Here is a 24,766-nt window from a genome sequence, read left to right on the forward strand (position 1 = left end):
AATGTTGATAAATGCAAAAAAATGCACATTGGAAAACATAATCCCAACTATACTTATAAAATGATGGGGTCTAAATTAGCTGTTACCACTCAAGTCATTGTGGAGAGTTCTCTGAAATCCACTCAATGTGCAGCGGCATCAAAAAGGTGAACAGAATGTTGAGAATCATTAAGAAAGGGATGGATAATAAGACAGAAAATATCCCGTTGCCGCTATATAAATCCATGGTGCACCCACATCTTGAAAAGTGTGTGCAGATGTGGTCGCCCCATCTCAAAAGAAAATATATATTGGAATTGGAAAAGAGGCCCCAGTTCAGATCTAAGCCACATTGTGCTGGGTGCAACATACACCCCTAGGCAGAGACAGCCCCTGCCCTGGGGACCTTACAGACTAACAGACAAGAGAAACGGGGGGCAGGAGGAGAAACTGAGGCCACGGTCACTGAGTGGCAGAGCCAGGACTAGGATCCCAAGTGCCTCGACTCCCAGCCCCGTGCCCTGTCCCCTGGATCACACTGCTCTAACTTCACACCTTGATATCGATCTTCTGGCTCCGGGTGTCTCCGCAGGGCTCTGTCTTGGGCAGGGTCCTGGATAAAGCTCCCCCTTAGCGTCCTGGGTCGTGTGCTCCTTGCTCACCCCTTGGGAGCTGCATCTTTGTGGATGGATCTGGGGAACCAACTAAGAATTTCCCCATCCATCCAGGATCTCCCTCCCATTTCCCTCCCGCCATCACCCTGGGCAGCCCCGACTGCTCTCCGACAGGTGGTGACGAATTGGCGCTGTGATTCAGTTCCAACCCAGCCTTGTCTGTTTACTTCATCTGCAATTCAGCGCTGTAAAACAGTCCTGTCGGCCTCTCAGCCGAGCCGGCGAAGGGCGGGGGAGCCCTCTGTCATCTCCGTCCGTCATTGCCAGCTCCCTCCATCGCTGGCTCCCATATGTCCGGCAGAGTCTGCTGTGAGTGATGGGGCACGGCTCGGCTCGGGGCTGGCGGAGTTAAATATTTCAGCACCTGACACCTGACAGGCGTGATAAATTGCAGCGCGCCATGCGCTGCTGCCATGACAAACGGGCCGCTTCCCTCCTTAGGCTCCGGGAAAACTTTTTAATTATTTCCCAGCGCTTTGCAAATGAGAGTTTCTCAATCAGCCACACAGATGCCCAATTAGGTTTCACTTATTTATTTATCGTTTACAGGCCTTTGGGGTTGGGTTTTTTAACCCTCGCCGTGGCCCGTTGAAGTCAACAGAAAGTCTGTCGATTTCCCAGGGCTTTGGGGTGACCCCCTAAATGCAGCTGGGACACGAACGTTTCCTAAAGTTACTGCTGCTCCTGGGAAAGTCCCTCTGCAGCACCGATGGTGTGAGATGTACTCGTTGTAACTGGGTTATAAACCGAGGCAGAGATGCCTACTGTGGTGGTTTTCAACGCAGACTATGTCTACGATTTCCCTGACCTGGGCTTGGCCCGAGCCCTGGACCAGCAAGGAGCAAAGACCCAGTCCTGACTCAGTTTACAAGCTTAGGTGCTCCTCGTGCACATGGCACCTGGTTGTACATGTGCTCACAGGCTTGCCAAGCTCCCAGCAGTCCCGCTGAAGTCAATGGGATGTAACCACGGCACGGAAAGTTCAGCACGTGCAGGATCGGAGCCTTGGGTGTGACAAGACCTACAGGGGAGGCGGTTTGTCATTTCTTTGCGTTAGGCGTTTTTATTCTGGCTGAGGGGTGTTGCTGCTGGTTCTGTTTGGTTCATATTATTTCTTTAAACCAGATCAAAGACAATGCCGGGGCAAACGGACACCTCCCCCGCCCCAGTCTGTATACGTTGCACTAACGAAATCAACACACGTTTTGGGGTGGGGCAGGAACAATCCCACGAGAATTATTTTTTACCTCACTGAGCCGTGCACCCTGTTCTGGCCACCAGCGACCAAGTCTCAGCCAGCAGCGGGTCCCCACCCAGAGGCGTGAGCGCGGGAAATCCCACCCAGAAAAATGGTGGCGACGAAGTAGCAGTGCCAATCTCTGACAGTAGTTTTCTCTTTCCTTTTTAAAGGCAATCCCAGGTCTACCCCGCCAGGTAGTGTGGAGGAATCCCGAGGAGTTTGATGAGAAATCGGGGACACCCTTGGGAATTCAGACCGGTGGAAAGGTAAGAGGTTGTTTAGTCATAGACCCATTTGTTTCGGTTTGAGCATCGCTGCCAGACGGCGCATCCAGGAGCTCGGAATCTAGCATGCCGTGTCCACCACCTCCAGGCCGCTCCTCCCGATGCTGGCTGCCAAGGAGGCAGGTGCTGCCTCGTTGTTTATTTGGAGCCTTTAGACGGTGCTTTTGCCATTTGTTTAGTTATTTAGCTTCTTGGGAAGAGACATCTGATTTCAGCTGGGCGACACGTCAAAGTGCAGATCTCCGAGTGCCCACGGAAGGGGGCTCTGTGGGAAGGCTTCCTGGCAGCAGGACTTGGGCTCGATTCTTGGAGAAGCAGCGTCAACCTCTGTTGTTAAGCTGAGCAGGGTCAGCATTTCTTTGGGAGACTCTCCAGGAACGCAGAGTTGTTCTGGTGATTCCAAACAGGCAGGTCTCTCAGTCAGTCCCCCCCACGCTGCACCATCTTTGATGAAAAGCCCAACTCCTGATGGCTTTTGCTGGCTGAATATCACCTGTAACCTTGGTAGGTGGTGTCCAGCACATAAGCAATTGCCTTCTGCCTCCCTGGCACAGCCTGTTGTGGGGTCGGCTGGCCCTTCTCTCCCTAGATAGAATTGTCTCCTCTCAGCTTTGCAGTCCAAGACTGAGCTGTTGTGTCACCATGTGCAGATGTTGTGTAGTGACACAGGGACGTGTCATCACAGGCTAGACAGCGGTAAAATGAAATGGCCCCAGAGGTATCTTGGGACTGTTCTGACTAACACAGGGAGAACTCCTTGAACTGAATTTGGAACCCCGTCAGAAGCAGTGAGGTCATTAGAAGTTCTGGGCTGCTGTGTTTAAAAAATATGTATCTGTCCCTAGATTGCAGGGCAGGACGACTTTCAAATTGGAATCGCCATTGTTTGCATAACACAGGGGAGTCAATTGCAACAGGGAAAGCTGGGGTGTAAATGCAGAGCATTAGAGTGGCTTCACGTTTACATTAGCATGACTCCCTTGCTGCCGGTGGAGTCACTCCAGATTTACACCAGCGTGGTTCCCTTGCTGCTGGTGGAGTCATTCCAGATTTACACCAGCATGACTGCCTTGCTGCCAGCGGCGTCATTCCGGCTTTACACCAGCCTGGCTCCCTTGCTGCCGGTGGAGTCACTCCAGATTTACACCAGCCTGGCTCCCTCGCTGCTGGCGGAGTCACTCCGGGTTTGCACCAGTGTCACCAAAAGTAGAGTTTGACCTTTTTCGTCCCATTTGTCCATGTCCAGGTGCCACCTTTTCCTCCTCTTTCTGCCGCCTTGTTTTCCTGGCGGGCTGGCCTGCTTCCCTTTCTGAGTCAGTGCATGCTGGCCTGCTGGCTGGATTGCTGGCTGCTCCCTTTATTTGCAGGGCATCTCCAGTGGCGTACGTTGCTAATAATAGCAATTACCGGTACACACTGGCTACAAGGTACGGCGGTGGTAATGGGATCCGGGGGGACGACATTAAAGCGATATAATATGCTAAGATAAATTAGTGTTGTAAAATTAGCCATGGGTCTAGTCAGGGATCTGACAAATGTGTCACAGCTTTGTTACAAGCACTGAGCTCTGCTCAATTGGATTAGTGGCCTGGAGCAAGGCAGACAGGAACGAGGGAAAAGAGTTTATTAAGGGTCTCCTTACACACATGCTAATGGTTAAACGCTGCTTGTTTCTCTCCTTGGCTTTGCTGAATGATACGTCCCCTGGTGCTCAGCAGTGGAGGAGTACGAATCCGGCTCTGTCACGTTGCTTTTCGAATCGCCCGAGCCAGGCAGCAGGGAGAGAGGGGCCTGGGTTAGTGATGGTTCTGAGCGGTGGTACTTCTGGCTCTCCGTCTGGGATGCCCTTGTGCCCAGAGCATCCTGATCTGTTTTGATCCTATCCCTCTCCTGGTGGGGTCATGCAGCCTCAAAGCACCGAGCCAGCCTTGGTTGTGCAGTGATCCCCTCCAAGGTGGTATCATTCCTGGGGCCCACCATCTGGGCCTTTCTGTTAACCCCTGCTGGGCTGGAATTCTCCTAGCCCCTTGGCCGGATGCTCATTTAGCGGGAGAAGCGGGATGCGTGCAGAACACATCTGCCAACCAGAGAGACTGGGGTTGCATCCTGCCGGGAGCAGAGCACCTCCTGCAAAGGATGCTGAGCGTTGTCAGCGTCTGTTGATGTCAACAGGCCGCAGGAGCAGGGTCGGAAAGCTCCAGTCCCGCCAGGTGTTGGGGGCTTTATCTGTTATTTCTCACGTGGATTATGGCAGTGCAGAACCAGGCCACGTTGTGCAGGGTGCCGGACAGACATAAAGCAGGCAGTCTCTGCCCCGAAGAGCTTGCAATGTAAATAGACAAAGGATGGAGGGGAGGGGTCTGCCTCATGTGCAGAGGGACCACTGTGTGATGGGGGCAAACGGCAGGTCCGTTCCGCATTTGTTTTGTGATTGAAATCCTCTCCGTGGGGTGACGCTAGCTGGGAATTGGCTGGGTGGAAGGCGGGGCGCAGGTGAGGGTCGAGGCGAGCACCCAATCAGCACAGAGGATGGACTGTTCAGGGGGCAACGTCGGGAAACAATCTGATGACATCAGCAGCGTCAGACAGTCCTGGCTTGACCTGCTCCTGGGCTGGCTCCTCCCTCCCAAAGGCCACATGGCTGGGGGAGAGGGGATGCCACGTGGCTCTTACTGCCCTCAAGAAGCGAGTTCTCCCCTGCACAGTTCTGGGTCTGGGGGGTTCTAAGGAGGGGGAGGGATGTCCCCATTTCCCCCCTTGGGCCCCCGCAGGACCTCTCACCACGGTCAAGGGAAACTGAGGGCACGCAGCAGCTGGCCGGAGCAGGCCAGGCCTGTGTCCTAGAGCTGGCAGGACTCGGACACTTACTTGTCCAAAGACACCGGCCGGTCTCCCGCTCTCTGAGGAGGAGGCCGTAGTACTTCGGTGGCTCGTGGCACTGCAGCCGGTTCCAATGGCATTGGCTTGCCGGTGACTAATTAGTCAGTGAACAAGATGGACTCAGCTGGTGGGAGGAATAAAATCCCCACTGGTGAGCGATGAACGGCTAGCCAGAGCCTTTTGCAGATTCGTAAATGCAGGCTAATTGCGTGTTTAATGGCAGGCACATTCCACAGGATCTTGGAGGTGGGGGCGGGTGGAGGAATGATTTAGGTCTGGCTTAATAAGGCATGTGATCTGGCCCATAAATATTAAAAAAAAAAAATTATATTACCCAGTGCTCTGGAACAAGGGAGGCTGGCAGAGCGCCGCGGCTGCAAGCCGATCTGCCGATAAGGCCACGTTGAGCTGTCCAAGCCAAACAGCAATAGGTCAAGGAAAGGAGGGAGCAGCAAATCCATCCGTCTGGGGATCATTTGTTTCATTACCTGGAACGAATTTTGCACGGGGCTGGTCCCAATTACGGGTGCTTCCACCTCTCCTGCATCTGCGTGTGTGCGGGAGAGGAGCTTCTGTATGAATTGTGGTAAACGGCACTGCGCATTAGCCCTGCCGCGCTCTTTTGGGAAGATGCCTGGCTGGCAGGAGGACCAGTCCCCACAGTCTCCCCCCCGCTGCTATGCACATTGCTGTTCAGTTTGCCTGGGTTGGAGCCCACCTGGCGCTGCCAGACCCTGAAGCGTGAGGTGCAAATGAAATATAGTCTCAGGGAGTGGCCATCTTGGAAGGGATCTTCATTCCCCTGGAAGGCAGCAGCAACCTGGAATTACATGTTGCATCCGCATCCATACCAAGGGGTTCAGCAGCACTTCAATGACCCACTTACCTGGGGGGAGAAGAACAGAGGCGTGAAGGTAATTAACCAATTAACCAAGGGGCGTGGAGGATTCTCCATCACTGACCATTTGGTAAATCAAGGTTGGATGTTTTTCTAAAAGATCTGCTCTGGGAGTTAGTCTCTGGCCTGGGCTCTACAAGGGGTCAGACTCACTGATCACAATGGTCCCTTCTGGCCTTTGAACCTATGAATAACCTTGGAGTGGTCACCATGCTACACACCATTGGCCACTCAGGACTTCACAGCCACAACGGGCACTCTCTCTGGGTACTTACATTGCCCTCAGCACCACGGTATCTGAATGCCTCACGGTCATTATATGTTCTAGCCTCTCGAACCGCTCCAGGGAGGTTCAGTATTCACCCCATTTTATGGGGTTAGGGGAGGGACTGAGCCATGGGGTCGATTAAGTGATATGTCCACGGTCACACAGGAAGTCAGTGGCTGAGCCAAGAATTGAACCCAGGTGTCCTAGGCTAGCCCCCTCGCCCGTGGACCACACTTCCTTGCACCAGCCTTTGAATGGACAAACGAGCCAGTGGACAAAGTTATCCTCTGATTTCCCTCCAGGGTGTTAAATGCTTTTCCTAGCAATCTCCATGGGGCAGGAGTGGTTCATTCGAGCTCGCTGTCAGACGGGTTTCAATGGCTTGATGATCTGCATGCCTTTGGCACACTTGTCCCCTGCTGCGCTGCGCTGGATACAGACCTTCCCAGCCAAACCCAGCTGCACCCGTGGGGGTTAGAACCAGCGCCGGGAGGGTAGAACAGCCGGCTGCTTGGAGCCACGCTGGGAAATCAGCTCAGTTGGGTTCCTCAGAGTGCCAGCAATTGTACGTGCAAGGGGGCAGTGAGGGACGGTGGAGAGGCTAGAAGACTGAAAGGGGTTAGTTTGGTTCCGGGCCTGCTCTGCAGGAAATTGCTGAAGTCCTCACTTGGGTCGAATGATAGAGACCAGTGAAATGGCACTGAGCCCATGTTTCTGCAGGGAACTGGGGATGTGGGTGCAGGAGCCAAAGAAGAATCTCTCTTGTCCTGTCTCATGTTTGGGGGTTGGGGTGGCTTGTGCTCTGCTGTTTCCCTTGCCCCCTAGCTGCTCCCCTGAATGGCCGTTTGCCTCATTCAGCCCTGGTAGCACATCACACGGCATCATCCCAGAGCGTGTTTGGTGTGGGGCTGTTGTCCATATGCTGCTGCTCTGCTTCGCAGGCTGTGCGACGTTGCGCGGCTTTGAATGGCCGGTGCTGGCTGTTCTCACTTGCAGATGGCACATGGGAAGGGGGAAGAGAGGAGGCTGTTTGCACTGGTCTGGTTTCATGGCTAGCGACCAGCTCCGGTGGCTTGTTTGATGGGGGTTTCATCTCTCTTGGTGACATGTTAATTTGCATGCCTGACTTGTGTGTTCCTCCCCATTCGCACACCATTCCTGAGCCCCTGGGGGACGTGTCTCTTCCTGATGGTGGTTTTAATGCTCATGCAGAACATGCCAAACCTCCTTCGCTCTCCTCTCCGTTTGTTTGGGTTTTGTCCCTCTCCAGGGAGTTGTTAGCTGTTGCCCATGTTTTCCATTGACGAGTGGGCAAGAACCACGTATGGGCTTTAGACGGGCTATGAAATTTCACAAGTGTGTTTCTATTCATAAGCAACGTTCGGGATTTCAGTGCGGATGCCAGAACAGGGACAGAACTTCGATATGGGACTCTCTAGCTTTGTGCATGATGGGCATTCGTTGGTGCTCTTCTCCTGAGACTCTGTGTGTGGGGGTGTGTGTGTGCATGAAACAAATTGCAAGCGTGCACACAGCCAGAAGGATAGCAGCAAAGGGACACTAAATACTCCTGGCTATAAAGAAGAAAGCAAGCAAGCAAGGTAGGATGCGCTGCTTGGTGTGTTCATACGGATAGTCTGTAGCCTAGATTGCTTTCATGGCTTATGGGTTTTCCTAGCAGTAGCTGTGTCTCAGCGCTTCAGACAAACCATTCCTTTTGGCCAGCAGACACTAAAGAGATGACTGTATTTCTTACTGGTATCGGTAGTTTGAAAATGGATAGGGGAACGTCTGCGAGCAATAGCCACGGAGTAACACACGTCCCTGGAGATGGCTGAGACCTGCCGCACGACAGAGCCCTTACTGACGATGCTGGATCTCCTAATGCAAACAGCATTTTTCTGGTAAAAGCAGCATCCTTCAGCAAGAGCGTCGTTCTACCACGTCTGGCAAAGAGCAGCCCAGGCCACCGCAAGAATGTGCCAGCCTGGGGCCAGGCTGTTTCTTGACGGCCACCATGCTCTGGCTACATGCAACAGAGAGAGCCCCTCCTCTCTTGCTGTCCCTTCCAGACTCCCTCTCTTCCCACTCGCTTCCTCTCCTTTCCAACAGCCAGGCCCTCCCATTGACTTGGATCGAACTCTCCAGTCGGTATGGCGATCGAGCGGGGAGCGCTCTCTCTTCTGGCCCCACGCCACGTCTGGACGCTGTCCCCCATGAGCCTCCTCTCCCATTCCTAGCTCCTGCAACTGGGGATGGCACATGCTGTCAGTGCAGTCGCTGCATGTTCCTCCCCCTGCATGGGTTGGGGAATGGCTGATGGATACATGATCAGACCTGGCACACCCCCCACGTTCCCTCTGCACTGGTGGCATTCACAGAGCGCTCATTGGGTTCAGCTCTGAAAGGGTTTGCACCGCTCCCTCCTCCCCCCGCCATGCTGTGCAGGGTCCCCGGCTTGCCCCCTCCCCTGGTAGCAGCATTGCACTGCTCTGTGCTTTGGGCAGAGTCCTTTGCATTCGTAGAAGGAAGGGGGTGGGGTTTGCCCCTTACTGCTGTTATTGACAGGAACAGGTGAAGCCACAGGCCTGTGCCTACGGACCCAGCCTCTGTGATTACACCGGGATCCCTGCTCCCACTAAAAAAAAGTTTCTAGCCCACGTGGTTGCAAAGAAACCTTGGAAATGTGACTTGAATGTAACCAATGGAGGGGCGTCTGCCTGAGTCTGCACAGAGCCTGCGACAGTAGGTTGGACACGGGAGTTGCCCCAGATGTGTCAATTGGTTGCAAGCTCCTAGGCCCACGTCTCTGGGGAGCCCCTGCCAGCACCATCCTGGTAGAGGACTTTGTGTGTGGCGGAGGAGAAAGGCGCACGGGGTCCCACCCATCCAGCAGATAAACTGTGATTGTTGGGGTACGTACTGGGGAGCTACCCTGCTTCTCCCCCAGCCTTTCTGGATCAGAGGGGGGGACCCATGTTCCTCCCAAGGGGGCAGAGTCTCCCAAGGGGACTCCTAGGCTGCTACCCCTGCCCCTCCAGTTGGCTAAGGGCCTCTCCAAGTGGGGGCAGGGGCAGAGGAAGGGGGGTCCACATCACAGTGCTGATGGGACCCTGGATAGCTTAATCCATCCCTGGATTGGTTTGTTCTGCAGCCCAGTGCAGTGAGGCCGATACAGGGTGGCGGGGAGGGAGCCTGGAATGTCACTAGTGCGTCTCAGCAACTTGTTTCTTCGTTAATAAGAACCTCTTGATCACTGGCTGGCTCTGGGAAGCCTCTGCTGAGGCCTCATGGCTCCAGTGCAATCACAGCACGCGCCAGCCACTCGGCGCTCGTTAGAGTCCCTAACGAAGGTGGCGAAGACGCTGCTCTCCTGTAAGATCACACACCAGGGTGGCTCCTTTTCTTCCTAGATGGTCACACTTACATAAAAAGAGCGGGGAGGGGCGCAATTTATGGACTGGAGATTTATACGCCACTGGGATGCTGTATTTTCTCCCTACAGTGACACTTTATTGCCACACATGACTAAAGAGGCAAGGTTACGTGAGTGACAGCAGGCTCAGCGGTAACATGTAGGCGCAAATGGAAGCAGGAAAGAGAACCCAGGGGAGAGGGGCTTGAGATGGAAATGGAGACGAGGCGGGTAGGTGGGCCCATGTGCAGGAGGAAAGGTTTGTGTGGTAATGTGCTGTGTGGGTGAGGCCCTGGCGGGGGGGGAACACCCCCACACTCCCACACACCTGTGCATTTCAAGTAGCATAGAATGATGGGGGGTGTCTCGTGGTTAAAGCACTGGGCTGGGACTCACGAGACGTGGGTTCAATTCCCGGCTCAGCCTCCCTGCGTGAATCTAGGCCAGTCTTCCCTGTGCCTTGGTTCACCATCTGCACAGTGGGGGGGAAAACACCTTCTCCCCTCTCCCGCCAGGGTGCCCAGATGATGCAATCTGACAGGCGCTCAGATGCAACAGCAGTGAGCACTCAGTAAGCAGACAAACAGGTAGGCAGCTGTGCTTCTTGGGCTGAGGTTTTTCTGTCTCTGTCTTCAATGCTATCGCAGCGCTAAAGCAACATCCGTATTGGGGAGCATGACGCCGCGGGGGAGCTCTTTGGTTTTAATCCCAGCTCTGCCCTCGAGTGGCTGAATTCGCCTCTCTCTGTCTCTGTTGCCTCTCGGATTCTGCTTTAGCTGGGGACTTAGGCCGGCTCTCTCCACCGCGTGATGCATTTCCCATGTTAGCACATCTCCTCAGCCACAAAAGAGCCGAGTGCTGCGCTCAGGGGGGAGCCAAGCCACACGGGCAAAAGGGCTTCAGAAAATGAGAGTTAATTTTCCATCTAAGGCTCCCGCGGAACTCATAATTTACATGGTGTAGACGGACCCGAAGGCCTCTGCGCTTGGCGCCGGACAGCCAAACAGCAAATGACAAAAGGCCCTTCCCCAAAGGCCTTGGATAAAACAAGAAACTGTCTGAATCGTCACCTGAGACAGGAATTGAACCTGAATCGCTTGCTTTTTTTTGGTGTGCCTCTGAGCCCGGCAGCAGAGATGCAAATGGACTGTCTAGTTGGTTCGCCCCCAGCCTGGCTGATGCCAGGGAGCAGCTGGAATGGCAGGAAAAAGCTTGCTCCTGACCGAGTATTTCCTGCTCCGTTGTTAAGGCCTGGTGCATGTAGGTGAGCACACACGCGGCACACACCCGGCACCGGTTTCATTAAAGGGACGAATCCAGACCCATTCACTTCAACAGACGCGACTTTGTGTGTGGCTGTGTAATGCCAGCAGACCCCCCCGTTGGCAGCAGGCGGGCTCAAACCTGGGACTTCCAAAGCTCATGCATGAGCCTCTATTGCATGAGTTAAAAGCCACATGGCCCTTAGCTAAGGCTGCAGCAGAGTCTTTAATCTCGAAGTGGTCTCGGTGCCATTAGAGGGGACAGAACACCACACCCAGGAGGATGCGCTTAAATTGATTTAAAGTTGGCTTATATCAGTTGAATTTGTGTTGATAAATTTACACAAGCACCAGCAAACCGCTAGAACCATTTTTAAACTGATAGAGTGTGCCCAAGGAGTTTGCCCTAGGTTAGCTACATTGGTTTGATTTCCTCTGGGGTAACGTTTGTGTGGACAAGGCGGAAGACTGAGTCTAGATGATACATATGCACTGGGTAAGGCGCTGCTCTGAGCTGAGCTTTCGGGAGGCCTCCCGTTCTGCTCATAACAAAACCTGCCGTAGGGGAAGCCGAGAAATACCCAGACTCTGAATGCCACCGACAGAACAGTCCCTAACCTGAATAGGTTTCCGTGTAGCAGCTCTGTTTGTATCTGCAAAAAGAACAGGCGTCCTTGTGGCACCTTGGAGACTAACAAATTTATTTGGGGATAAGCTTTTGTGGGCTACAGCCCACTTCATCGGATGCATGTAGTGGAAAATACAGTAGGAAGATATATATACATATACACTGAGGACATGAAACAATGGGTGTTACCATACACACTCTAAGGAGAGTGATCAGTTAAGGTGAGCTATTATCAGCAGGAGAGAAAAAGAGCTGTTTGTAGTGGTCATCAAAATGGCCCACTTCCAGCAATTGACAAGGAAATATAAGGAACTCTGTGTGGGGGGGGGAGGGGGGAATAAACATGAGGAAATAGTTTTACTTTGTGTAATGGCCCATCCTCTCCCAGTCTTTATTCAAGCCTAGTTTGGTGGTGTCCAATTTGCAAATTAATTCCAATTCCGCAGTCTCTCATTGGAGTCTGTTTTTGAAGTTTTTTTGTTGTAATATTGCGACTTTTAGGTCTGTAATCGAGTGGCCAGGGAGGTTGAAGTGTTCTCCAACTGGTTTTTGAATGTTATAATTCTTGATGTCAGATTTGTGTCCATTTATTCTTTTGCATAGAGACTGTCCGGTTTGGCCAGTGTACATGGCAGAGGGGCATTGCTGGCACATGATGGCATATATCACGTTGGTAGATGTGCAGGTGAACGAGCCCCTGATGGTGTGGCTGATGTGATTGGGTCCTATGATGGTGTCACTTGAATGGATATGTGGACAGAGCTGGCAGCGGGCTTTGTTGCAAGGACAGGTTCCTGGGTTAGTGTTTTTGTTGTGTGGTGTGCGGTTGCTGGTGAATGAATGAATCATCCACAGCCTGGCACCCATTCCTTGCTTCCATCATGCACCCAGTGTGCCCTCTTTGGGCAGCCTTCACTGCGATCCTGCCCCCTTCCTGGGGAAGGGGGTGGGGCAGCGGAGGTGCTGATAAGGCCAGAGGCGTCAACTCTGTCTGGAGTGCCAGGGTGCTGCAGGAGAGCTGATGTGCCTGACTACGTACTGCGCAGGGTCACTTTTCCTGGCGCTAAGGAGCTGTGAACCCGATGGCTTAACCCACTGTGGGACTGTCTGAAGGGTCCGAAACGCGCCTTCCCTGGCAGGAGTTTTAATGAGTGGCCTGCTGGGCAGTGCAGGGAGAGGAGGTTCACTCCCTTCACGCTAAGATCTGATTTGTGTTTCTCAACCCAATGCTTTTCAGCTCGTGGCTTGGCGCTGGCCCGGCTCCGATTGCAGTTCCCCGGAGAAGAGGTGAAAAGCTGGGAATGGTTAGTCTAGAGAAGAGAAGACTGAGGGGGGAACCTGAGAACAGTCTTCCAATATGTTACACAGGACAGTGATCAGCTGTTCTCCTTGTCCTCTGAAGGTAGGACAAGAAGGAATCGGTTTAGTTTGCAGCCAGGGACATGTAGGTTAGATAGCAGGAAAAACTTTCTAATTCCAAGGAGAGTTAAGCTATGGAATAGGCGACCTCGGGAGATTGTGAGATCCCCATCAGAGAGTGTTTTAGGAACAGGTTGGACAAACACTTGTGAAGGGTGGTCTAGGTTTATTTGGGCCTGGACTAGACCAGCGGCTCTCAACCTTTCCAGACAACTGTCCCCCTTTCAGGAGTCTCAGTTGTCTTGCGTACCCCCAAGTTACACCTCACTCAAAAACGACTTGCTTACACAAACAGCCATAAAAATACAGAAGTGTCACAGCCACCGGCACTGAAAAAGTGCTGACTTTCTCATTTCTACCATAGAATCATAAAATAAATTGATTGGAATATAAATATTGTACTTGTATTTCAGTGTATAGTCTATAGAGCAGTATAAACAAGTCACTGTCTGTATGGAATTTTAGTTTGTACCGACTTCGCTGGTGCTTTTAACGTAGCCTGTTGTAAAACTGGGCAGCTATCTAGCTGAGCTGATGTACCCCCTGGAAGACCTCTGCGCACCCCCAGGGGTACACGTGCTCCTGGTTGAGAGCCATTGGACTAGATGAGCTTTCGAGGTCCCTTCCAGCTCCACATTTCTCTGATTATAAAATCAGTCTCGTTAAAGATTTCCTCAAGGAAGTGCTGGAAGTCATTCCTCCAAATGGACCGTTTCAATGATTGGCCACAACAACAATAAATAATCCATTGGTGACTTCCTGGGGTCCCTCCAGCAGACTTTGCTGAGGAAAGAGGGACGAAATGCTGAGTAGGAAGGCTGAGGTGCTAACAGTCGAGGCAGTTGAGCTATTTATTGATGATGCTGTTCACGCTGACACCAGTTGTGCACAAACCCGTCCTGCGTCCCTAGGGACAGACCGGGTCCTCAATAGTGTTTGCCAGCTAGTTGGCTCACATGCTGTTTGCTTTGATGCCTAGCTGTTTGGGATTGGTTGGCTGAGCCTCATGGTGCTGTTATCTGCTCCCTGCCTGCCTGGCTGAAGTATTTCAGACAGGCCTGCAATAGAAAGCAACTAATGCACTGTCTGGTCTGAAAGTTGGGGCCGATAGCGGTTCATGCAATACTTAGAATTCTGGAGTGTTTTCACAGCTGTTCAGTAGCCAGCATGAATAACGTGAACCCACGAGTCTCGGGCAATCTCACACGGCTTGTAAGTCTGCAAGAATGTTCATAAATCAGGGTCTTTTTAAAGAAACTAACCAGAAAGAAACTTTTAAAAGAACTTTACTAATAATTTTTCAAGAGAAATGACACTTTCCCCCTACCTTGGAATTTGCCTAGCAGTCACTTCACTAACTCCGAAGCAGTGCCTTGGATCCCCTGGTGCTTGGATACTCCAGCGAGGCGTGCCGTAGATCATCACTCAGTTAGACAGGGCGCGAGCATGGGCATCACTAAGCCTCTCCATTAATTGAATGGACACTGGTCTGTCTCCTGGGTGATGCCGTAATGTGAATGTTCTCTGGTGGTGGTAAATGGCTCGTATGCCGTGACGGCAGGGTGAGCTGTATGGCCAAGGGCCGGACGCTGGTAGGATTCTGCCCCACGACAGAGGCATACGCCAGCAGGGAGCAAAGCGGTAGCCACTGAGTGCAGGAGCCACCCAGCACGCATGGCGATTGGCCGGGTGATCTGGAGTACAAACCACTTCTCCCGCAGCCTGGCTCCCTATTGCGTCTTCCACATCACCGTATGTGCAGGCTTGGCCACACCTCCCAGCTGGCTGGGTACCTCCGGGAGGCCGCTGTGCGCTGGCAGGTGCATCAGCTGGGCCCCCTGACTAGCGCTCATAGGAGCACTATAAGCATTCGCCGCACAGGTTGGCCAAGGGTGGGGGGCAGGGATGGGAGAAAGAGAGGCAGCTGTGGTCTCCCCCATGAACCCGTGCAAGGCAAACGAAACTCTTCTCTGTGGATGTACCAGCCACTCGTCACATTTGCTGCGGTAGCAGCGAGAGACCCCGACTGAGATTAGGCCCCCGTTGTGTCGGATGCTGCGCAGACCGAGACCAGGGTCCCATTGTGCCAGGCACAGCACAGACATGCAGGAAAAGACAGTCCCTGCCCCAGAACTCCCAGTCTAAGTAGCTGGGACAGGCAGCGGGGGTGGGACCCTGGGCTTCTTTCGTGGCGCAGAGGTTTAGTCTGTGCACCTGGGAAAAGCTCCCTCTGTGCTTTCCCAAGCGGGGAATTAAATGACCCTTCCCCTAGGCCATGAGCCGTCGTCTTGCGGCCCTTCATCAGCTGATGAATTCGACTTAATAAAATAAATACCGAGAGAAAATGTAATTGGATCTCGTTTATTACCCAGTTCCGCCTAGCAGCCCCCAATTACACAAAAGCAATTAGTGAAAGTTCTCCATTAACAGCATCTCCCATCTCCAAGCCACCAAAGGGCTTGTTCCATCAAACCTTCTGGCTCGTGTAATTTACTGTCCTGGAGCTAATTCCTGGCTGGGGATGCGCAGTGTGGACTGTGAACAAGTCGATCTGGTTGGCAGGGATGTGACGAGGGGAGAGGGGGTTACCGTGCCGAAGAACCTGGTGAAGCAATGGTCTGTCTGTCTGTCCGTCCTTGGAGGGAAACATACACCCAGTACATCAGGTGTTGCTATTGTCAGCTCTTCCCTGACTCACTCCACCGCACATCAGCTGGTGGTGTTGTATCGGACTCACCCCCTTGTTATTGCTGCTCTGCCGCTGGCATACGTCTCACCAGCTCCTGCCGCTGTGCCTGATTCTGTGCTGCCCTCTGCGTGGCATAGGAAGGATCTCCCATTCCCAGGGCCTCAGACCTCTGCCCATTCCACACTCAGGACCTGCCACAAGGCACCGTGTGGCATCCAGGTGTCGCCCCCACCCTGCCATTGTTCAGCCAGGAGAGTGCCCAGCCTGAGTGCCCAGCTGTGTGCCGGGGCGATACGGGTGAGCGTATCTCAGAGGTGGAACTGAGTCCGAACGGGCCACCCTGGGGATGGCTCAGCCCCCAGGCTCTGGGGCACGAAGGGCGTCAAACCCTGGCTTATTCATTGCCCGTGGGATGCAGTCAAGACCCCACATCACAGATCTCTCTGCCCTGCCTCCAACCCCCACAGATTGTTGGGTAGCTCCTGCCTCGGTGCACTAAAGCCAATCACAAGAGCACGCACTGATTCTCTCTGAGCAGGCAGACGTCAGGTTTTCATGGGAATGCCAAGGAATCTGGGCGCTTGGAAGGACTCGAAGCTGCAGCAGCTTCTCAGGGAGGGCCAGAGGCGAATGGCTCATAGAATCTCTCTGAAGCTCTAATTGACGGAGCTGGGAGCCAGCTGTTTGGTAGCTGTCACGTTGCAAGGGACAGAAGTCTGGATCTTATATTGGCGTTGTCACAAAAAACAACATGCAGGTTAATCCACAGTGAAGGCTCATCTCTGTCTCTCAGCCCCTAATCCATGTTTACAACAGCAACTGAGAAAAGACAATTATCATGGAAATGGTTTGCATGTAAGAGTCGAAATGTGATCCTGATGTGCAGTAATTGAAGGCCGGTGGTACCCATGCATGTGAATGGGAGTGTGATGCGTGTGTATCACTGAGGGTATGGAATGGCAGGAGATAGTGCAAGGAGAGACAGGAAGCAAGCGTGTGTGAATGGAAGTGTGTGGTGTGTGCACGGGAGGAGGGGGGCACGAGGCAGGGTGGGGATGGTTAGTGTGTGTGAATGAGTGTGAGTGGGGCAGTGTGTGAACTGAGCCGCATGGTGTGTGAATGGGTGTGCGCCAGTGAACAGGGGAACTGGTGTGTGGTGTATGCGAGGTAGGTGCATAGCCCTGTAAAACCTGGATTAGTTTAGTTCCTTAGGCGCATAATAGCAGAAGATGGGGCAAGCTCTGTTTCTGTGGTAAAAACCCTGCTTTCCTGTCCTAAGTTCACACATGTGACGTTTTCGGTGCATTGGTCAGCATTGGCACAGCTGCTGGGAAAGGATCTTAACTGCAGCCCTGAGAGACCATTGTGTCCCTGCAACTGTTTGCCTTTGAGAGAAGAAAACTCTGAAATGGAGGTGGGCAGAGCAGAAGAGAGGGCATGGGGCTGATGTGATAAGAGAGAAGAGTGGAACGGAAGGGAGGAGCTTTCCTGAGATATGTCTTGGAGATCGGGACCAGACGCTTGTTCTTGGATGTGATGAAGAAAGTGGGGGAGCCAGGGGAGGGATTTGTGTCTACTGGGCCCGAAAGGAGGGCATCATGGGAGAGTCAAAATGGGAGATGAGGAGGGACCATCTTTTTGTGGGGTGTTTGTGCAGCACCAAGTACAGTGGGACCCTGATCCATGATTGGGGATTCCCAATCAATAATATGAAGAACAAAATGAGTCTGGGAAGTTCTCAGCTGTTGGGCAGAAAGAAAAGGCTGGATTGGAGAGGTGCTTATGGAAGAAGAAGCAGTGAGGTTTGAACACAGCCTGGATGTTGTGGTTCTGGAGACAGGGCTGAGTCAAAGATGATGCCCTGGTTATAGGCCTGACTGTTAGGAGGGGGTGATGGTGTTTCCAACAGTGATGGAGGAGCAGATCATATTATGTTCACAGCATATGCACAGAGGCATGGATCAAAACATAAGCACTCTTGCTGGAAGGTTGCAATGTAACATGACTTTATTGCTTAGAATCCAGAACTGAAGAACAAGAATCCCAAAACAGAGAGAGACAAAGCAGGCTGCTCCCTAAGGCAGCAAGGCACAACTCACCCACCTTGACCAAGGTGCCTCTTTGCAACCTGACTCTGAAGACCCAGATTTCATGCTTCCCTACAGAGTCCCCCTACCCTGCAAGCAGGACCAGGAAGCCCTTTAGAAACTTAGTCATAGCTTGATATTTTACCATAGTTTACAATACATCACTGATAAGACTTGGGAGAAAAGATCAAGCTCTTGGGTTTGGCCATGTCATGTTTGAGTTGGCAGCAAGACATTCAGGTGAAGATGTCTGTCACGCTTCCTCTTGTATCATCACCACTTGCCTCACATTCTCTCTCTCCTATAGTTCTTTCCCTCATGATGCTACCCGAATGTTAGCATCTCTCTCGATACCTGCTGCTAAAGCGAGAACGTGCTAAACAGACAACATGGTGTTCCTGCCTATCAGACTCATCCAAATATTTCTGAAACAGTTAGGTCCCAGCTCCTCCGAGGAGCTTCTGTGAAGCCTGAAGGTGGAAGGAACAAATGACTGTGTAGCTGTGGCTCAGATCTGCTGAGGGAGGGTATAACTGATAGTTTCACAGCCCTGCCATGCACTAAGAGTGAGGGGAGAGCCAGACTCTGAAAGCAGCAAATTCGCCTTGGAGAAAAATGGGCTTTTCCAAACTGTTTTTTTTTTTTAATTTAATTTAACAAAGTGACCGCATGAAAACCTCGGGTTTTTTTTTTGCTTTTTTTTTTTAATCCCTTTAAAATCTATGCCGTTAAAGTGGCCCTATTAAAATGCTAACCTCTGCCAAGAAACTCCACTCCTGATAAAAAGCATTAAAGATTCAACAACTAGCAGAGAATTGGGATTGATCCTAACCTTCCATAACTGGGAGCTGTTTAACCCATTAATCAGCCCTGGTCTTCACTTACAGGCCGATGGCCTCAGAGCTAGGCCTTTTCAGGACTAAAAGCATGTTAAATATTTATCACCTTCACCACTGAACATACGCTTCCATGTCCAGCTGTGGCAAAATGATCTCTCTCACACACGACTGTGTATATCTTCCAGGTTGTATGATACAGTGGCAGCATACAATTATTTCCTATTCTAAGTCTGGGGGGTGGGGGATAGTGGACTTTTGAATGGCAGCTGCTGTGTGTGCATATCGCATCACAGACATACTCTCACTCGCTCTCCCTGCATAGGGAGACTACGTGTGGGTATCGTATGTTTCACTGGCACGTTTTTGGGGTGGCTTCATTGGTCGTAGGTGTTGAGACGGGGCTGGAGTTCAGGCATGTGTGTGATCCCCAATGAGTGCAAATAAACCTTTTTTACTGCACCATGCTGCCTGTGTGTCCCAAGCTTGTCAGAACATCTATTTCAGGAACGTGTCCGAGAGTCGTTTTTTAAATTGTTGGTACTATATCAGTGTAGGCCTCCGCCTGTAAAGCCAGATCATCACCACTACCATGAGCCCAACCGCACAGGGCTCAGAAAGAGATGAAAATTAGAACTTACGCATTGTGGAGGACCAAATCCAGCTTTTTTTTACATGTAATGCTATGGGTTTAGTGTCTGTCGTCTTGGGATCTTCCAGTCCTAGAAGCAAGTGCTGGTTGTCTCTTTAGGGAGCTGGGTGTCTCTCCTACCGCAAAAGGCATACAGCTCCTAGTTTTATACCTCTGGCTTATTGGATCTGGGACCTTAGACCCATCGCTTCTCCAGGAGTGAATTTTGCCAGTCCTTGGCCTTGGGCCCGTGAGGTTTGAGGACAGAACAGGGGTTTGCTCTACAAGGTCCTGGTCTCTGGTGCCTTATCATATCCCTAAGCCAAATATGTCCAATAAGAGCCAGCCAAAGTGTGCTCTGACTTCCATCAGTGTGAACCCAGAGGACTCCCCGGATGGAGCTTCTCCAGGTTGACACCAGCGCAACATGTAACCCAGTGTTTCGTCCTCTTCCCTGATATCTCCAGGTTTCTGGCCTTGGGACTAAAGGCCTGAGGGAAATGAAGACAGGCAAAGGTTGGTTCCCAGTCAACAAGGCACACAGCAGTCCTGGTACAGTCAGGAACTGAGCATGTCAAGATGGGCACCTGGATGGGACATCAAGGTGTGAAATACCTGATCATGGGGAAAATGCAGGCATGGGTGAGGGACAGGATGCAGGCGTGGCCAAGGAACCAAAAGCAGCCTGGATCTACATGTCCAAGGAGAGAGGCAGAAGATACCCTTGTGTCCCTGACATCCGGCAGGAGCCTGCGTCCTTTGGGGAGGAAATGAAAGCAGGGCCCTCCAGATCTCAACGCATGAGAGCCATCCCCTTGACCGACACACTGGGGTTTGAACCCGGGACCTCCACAGCTCAAAGCTTGAGCTGCTACAGCTCGAGCGAAAGTTCTGTAGCTGGTGCCTCTAACAATTAACTTCCTCTGCAGATCAGTGCTGGGAGGGGGGGTGCTGGAGTGGGAGGTGGAGGAGAACCTCTAACATGCACAAAAGTCTCTGTCTCTGAAGTGTGGGCTAAAAAGCCAAGGCTCTGTAGCTAGGAACTGTAACAAATTGGAGAGAGCTTGTTTACAGTCTTTAAGCTTGGAGAGACCCTTGAGGGGTTTATCCTCTTCAACAGGAGAGGGGCATAATTTACAACCAAAGTCAGCCGGAGCCTGATGTCTTTGTTCTCGCTCTGTACATTCAGACAACTCTCCCGAAGATGTAGGTGTGATTTTTGCCCGGGTGAGGATGCGGCCGGTTCAGATGAAAAGCTCTAACAAATGAGCTGGTTGGCTGTTTGGTTTTTTTTGTTTTGTTAACACGCAGCAATTGTTACAATGCCGCTGCTGTCCCCTGTTTAGTTGCTGATGTGCAAAACCTTGTTAAGGGTTTACAAAAAAGAAAAAGTGTTTCATTATCCACATATCAAACTTGTTTTGCTGCTGTCACGCACCAGAAAAGTTAAACACGTCTGATCAAAGGCGCGTAAACACAGCTTCAGAACAAATGCCCTAAAGCTCTGCCAAAAACCCAGCGCTGTCTAAAAGCGAGGCCTTTCCAAACACCCATCATGTACTCCCACATGTGCGGATCTTCTCTCCTCTCAAAGCAGCTGTGTAGTGCCGTGTAATTTCATTTTTCAAAGCACTATATATACACACTGCCTCGTGCCCAGCGAGACTTGAGGAAGGCAATCAAAGTCCTGCTGTCTAACGAGTGTCAGCAAGTCCTGGGGAGGAGCCCACCAGCTATCACACGGTGAGTACAGCTACAGCCCAGCGCCAGCAAGAGGAGTTATTTTTTGCAGGGGTGTATTGGTAAAGGGGCTTGAGGTTAAAATTTGCCACTTCTTCAGATCATGTGTGTGCGTGTGCGTATGTGTCTGTGAGATGACATCACTGGCCAGAAAGACTATTTTCTGTGGCTAACATGGCTGAGCTCTGTTCATGCTGTGATCCATGGAGAAATCTTGGGTGTCATTCTCCAGATCAGCTGAGCCACACTTGCTCCAGGTCTGGGGATGGCAATGGTGGCTGTCCCTGACCCAGGGGCTTCCGGATCCCAGCCCGGTCTCCAGCACAAGTTAAAGTAGCCTGAAAGTTGCTCTTGCTGGCACCCGGGATCCTTCCAGCGGATGGGGATCAGCTGCAAGCAGGGGTGTGCTGGCCACGGCCCTTTACTCCCCATTCTTGCCCCCAGGCCAGTGGTCCCCAAACTTTTCACATCCTGCCCCCACCCTCCCTTTACCCTGTCCGGGCCTCCCCAGGAGCTGCAGTCGGGAGCTGGGGCCAAGAGCAGGGCCGCAGCTCCCAGGGAAGGGAGGGGACGGGGGTGTGATGTTATTGATATGCTGTCTGTATGTCTGTGTATAATTTTGTAGTTGAGTTATAAGTATTGGGCTCTGTATGTCTATACTTTTTTTTTTATGCTCTGGGGGAAGTGTCCACACAAGCATGATGCAGCCCTGCCTGCATGCTGGTTGATGGCCCGGCCTCATCTCCATCTTGTCTTCAAAATCTAAACCTGCAGGTCCTTTGGGATGGAGAAATATCTGTTTGTCTGTGCAAGAAAGCAGTTTTGTCTGAAATGAAGTTTCTGAATGTCTGTCTAATGTCCTAACTGAGGAAGGACCTGTTTGGTTTCCTGTGTGGAGAATGACAGTGACTCAAACTGTTATCTAGAAGTTTACTGTTTCAGTTCCTACAGTGTCTTCAACATTACTGGGGTAAGGAGGCTGAGGCTGGGGCAAGAGCTGGGGCCGGGCCGGGAGCCAGGGGCTGAGGCCAAGGCCACAGCTGGAGCAGAGCTGAGAGCATAGCGGGGCAGGGTGGCACTCCCTCCCTCACCCCTGCGAACATTCCTCCGCTCCCCCCTAGTGTGGGCTAGGAACTGTTTGTTTTTTGTTTGTTTGTAAGTTTTTGGCAAGGCCTGTGAATAATGGCTGCGTCCGACATGGGCTGGGGTGCGCTAATCGCAAACCAAAGGTCTCGGCGTGTGGTATCTGGGTCGAAGAGCTCTGCAGCCAGCACTATTTCTGTGTGCGTATCCTGGAAGAACATGGAGAACTTCTCCATCTCGTCTGAAGGGCCAGTCGGATGGGTAGGCTGCAGCAGTACACTGATTGAATGCTTCCCTCCACAGTGCCTAATGGCGCTAACAGGGAAGATCAAATGAAATCATCGTCCTGGCTGCTCTGGTACGATCCCGTGTGGGCCATGAGATGCCCAGCAGGAGCGGGGGGGGATGTGGACAAAGGTTAACAAAGGCATCAGCCTTCATAAATCAGCCCTAATGAGACTCAGCAGAATATTGTTTGGAGGGGTTCGCGGTCTGCATGTGTTTGTGGATCTTCCCTCGGTCTGTCCTCCTTGATCGTCTCTGTTTGTAAAGGTATGTTGGGCTGGGTTTTATCTGTGGAAGGCCAAAGTGAGTTTAGTGCTGATGAGAGGAGCCATGTGGGCCACCCTATAGACCAAAGGCATGTGTTATCGATGGGGTCTGCAGTACGTGGGCAGCGAGCGCCCCCCTGCCAGTGCACCACTGTGTGGGGAGACAGCACTCCAGCCTCTCTGATCTGCCTGCCTGTTCAGTCCTTGGCCTGTCTGCTGAGATCCCCAGCAAGGGAGGAATGGTCTGTGGCAGACGAATCAGTAACCCTTCCCACAGTCTTTCCAGCCCGGGTGACACCAGTAATTGGATGCGAGGGCCTGGCTTTTCCATGCTGATTTCTAAACGTTAGTTACCCTTCCAGAACTGCATGTTGCTCTGAATAATTCAATTGAGTTAAACGAATTACCCATGTGATCTGTTGGCTGGCTTAGGAGTTTGCTGCAACAGCAGGATGTGTAGGGCATGCTGACATGGGATCTAATCTGGGGATAAACAGAAGAATGCATTCCCTAGGGATGTCGTTTGGGCACTTCTCACCCCCGGGAAAGCACTTTAAAAGGGACGCTGTCAGGTCAAATTGAGCCTGTCATTTCAGTTTTGTGACAACAAGCTTTTACAAAACCTAATGTCATGTCAGGGTGTGTGACGTGTCCCTCTCTGTGCCCAAGCGACAGATAATATGGTCTCTTATAGACCCCCTCACTCTACCGGGTCTGGCTTGCCAGCTCAAGCAAGGAATGTTTTCAGAGCTGGTAATACCTAGTACAATCCCTAATGTTGATCAAGATGGCGGCCGTAACGTGCCTCCCCATTCTGTTTCTTTTTTAAAATTCCAGTTGAAACCTCTTTTTATTTCCCCCTCTCAGAACAGCTCCGTCTTCCCCTACGATGCCTGCGACGCAAACTCCTGCAGTGCACAGGAGCCACAGACTGCGGCTGGCCGGAGACCAATTTATAAATAAAAGGGAAACTCTTTGGGTAGACCAAGCTGGGAGAAATTTGGGGGGGGAGATTAGCCGAAACGCTCAGAGGGGAAAACTGAGCGATTTATTTTATAAAATTTCAGTGTTGATGCTTTAAGATGTTTGTAGCATTAGCCAGGAAACGCGGTGCTTGTTGTGATAGGTAAATATTTTGAACCGGAGTCTTCTCTCTCTTAGGCATCAGTTGGGCTTGATTTCTCAACAGTGCCTGGGGATTTGGGGGGCTCAAGTTGAGATGCCTTAAAGGGGGAGTTTTTCAGAGAGTGCTGAGCACCCAGCCTATAAAATCAGGCCCATTTAAGGCCCCTCAAGTGGAATACCCAGAAGTTTGAGGCTTCTGAAATCTCTAGTCATTCAATTGTGGCCGGAGACCCTGCTGATTTACTTTGGGGGTGAGCGAGGTCAGAACTAGGCCGATGATCTCATCCCTTGCAGAAGACGCAGACTATCCATGCTGAAGCTGTATCCTAGCACAGGAACACCCCGGCGTATGAATGTCATGTCCTTGTACACACTACCTGGAAACATTAGGGGAAAAATCAACCCAGAGCCTGAACTCTATGCGTCCTGGCAGGCTCGGCCTCATCTGCTTCAGAGAGAGAGAGCCCCTGTAGCTGCCTGTGAATGCTCGGTGAGAAGTCCCCTAGCAGCCCCTCCTCCCCCACACTTATCCTTTCAACTGAGCTCTTAGGCCAGGGGTAGGCAAGCTATGGCACAAGTGCCAAAGGCGGCACACGAGCTGATTTTCAGTGGCACTCGCCCTGCCCGGGTCCTGGCCACCGGTCCGGGGGGCTCTGCATTTTAATTTAATTTTAAATGAAGCTTCTTAAACTTTTTAAAAACCTTATTTACTTTACATACAACAATAGTTCAGTTCTATATTATAGACTTATAGAAAGAGACCTTCTAAAAATGTTAAAATGTATGACTGGCATGCGAACCCTTAAATGAGAGTGAATAACTGAAGACTCGGCACAGCACTTCTGCAAGGTTGCCGACCCCTGTCCTAGGCCATGGCGCGGGGTCCTCGGCACTACGGGGATACAAATAATACTAGCGGTCTGCCCCTGCATGAATTGCATGCATTCGTTAGGTGGGGCCCTGCGAGCCTCTGCTTTCTCGGAACACGTCAGTGACCTAGGGTGGCCAGGTGCCTGGTTTTTGACCAGAAACTCCAGTTGAAAAGGGGATGTGACTGTGAGAGCCTTGAGAAGGGAT

At 51.8% G+C, this 24,766-nt stretch overlaps 1 protein-coding gene across 4 annotated transcripts in view; it reads left to right on the top strand.

The window, feature by feature from the left end:
• Positions 1-24,766, top strand: part of CNTFR (ciliary neurotrophic factor receptor) — a 414,593-nt gene that overhangs the window by 76,805 nt on the left and 313,022 nt on the right. For all 4 annotated transcript variants that reach the window (XM_039545262.1, XM_039545268.1, XM_039545264.1 and 1 more), the window contains exon 2: positions 2,064-2,159. The gene's annotated coding sequence lies outside the window, so the exon portion shown is untranslated. The remainder of the gene's footprint in view (positions 1-2,063; positions 2,160-24,766) is intronic.

The sequence above is a fragment of the Mauremys reevesii genome, linkage group 6, assembly GCF_016161935.1.
Source record: "Mauremys reevesii isolate NIE-2019 linkage group 6, ASM1616193v1, whole genome shotgun sequence".
Classification (NCBI taxonomy): Eukaryota; Metazoa; Chordata; order Testudines; family Geoemydidae; genus Mauremys; species Mauremys reevesii.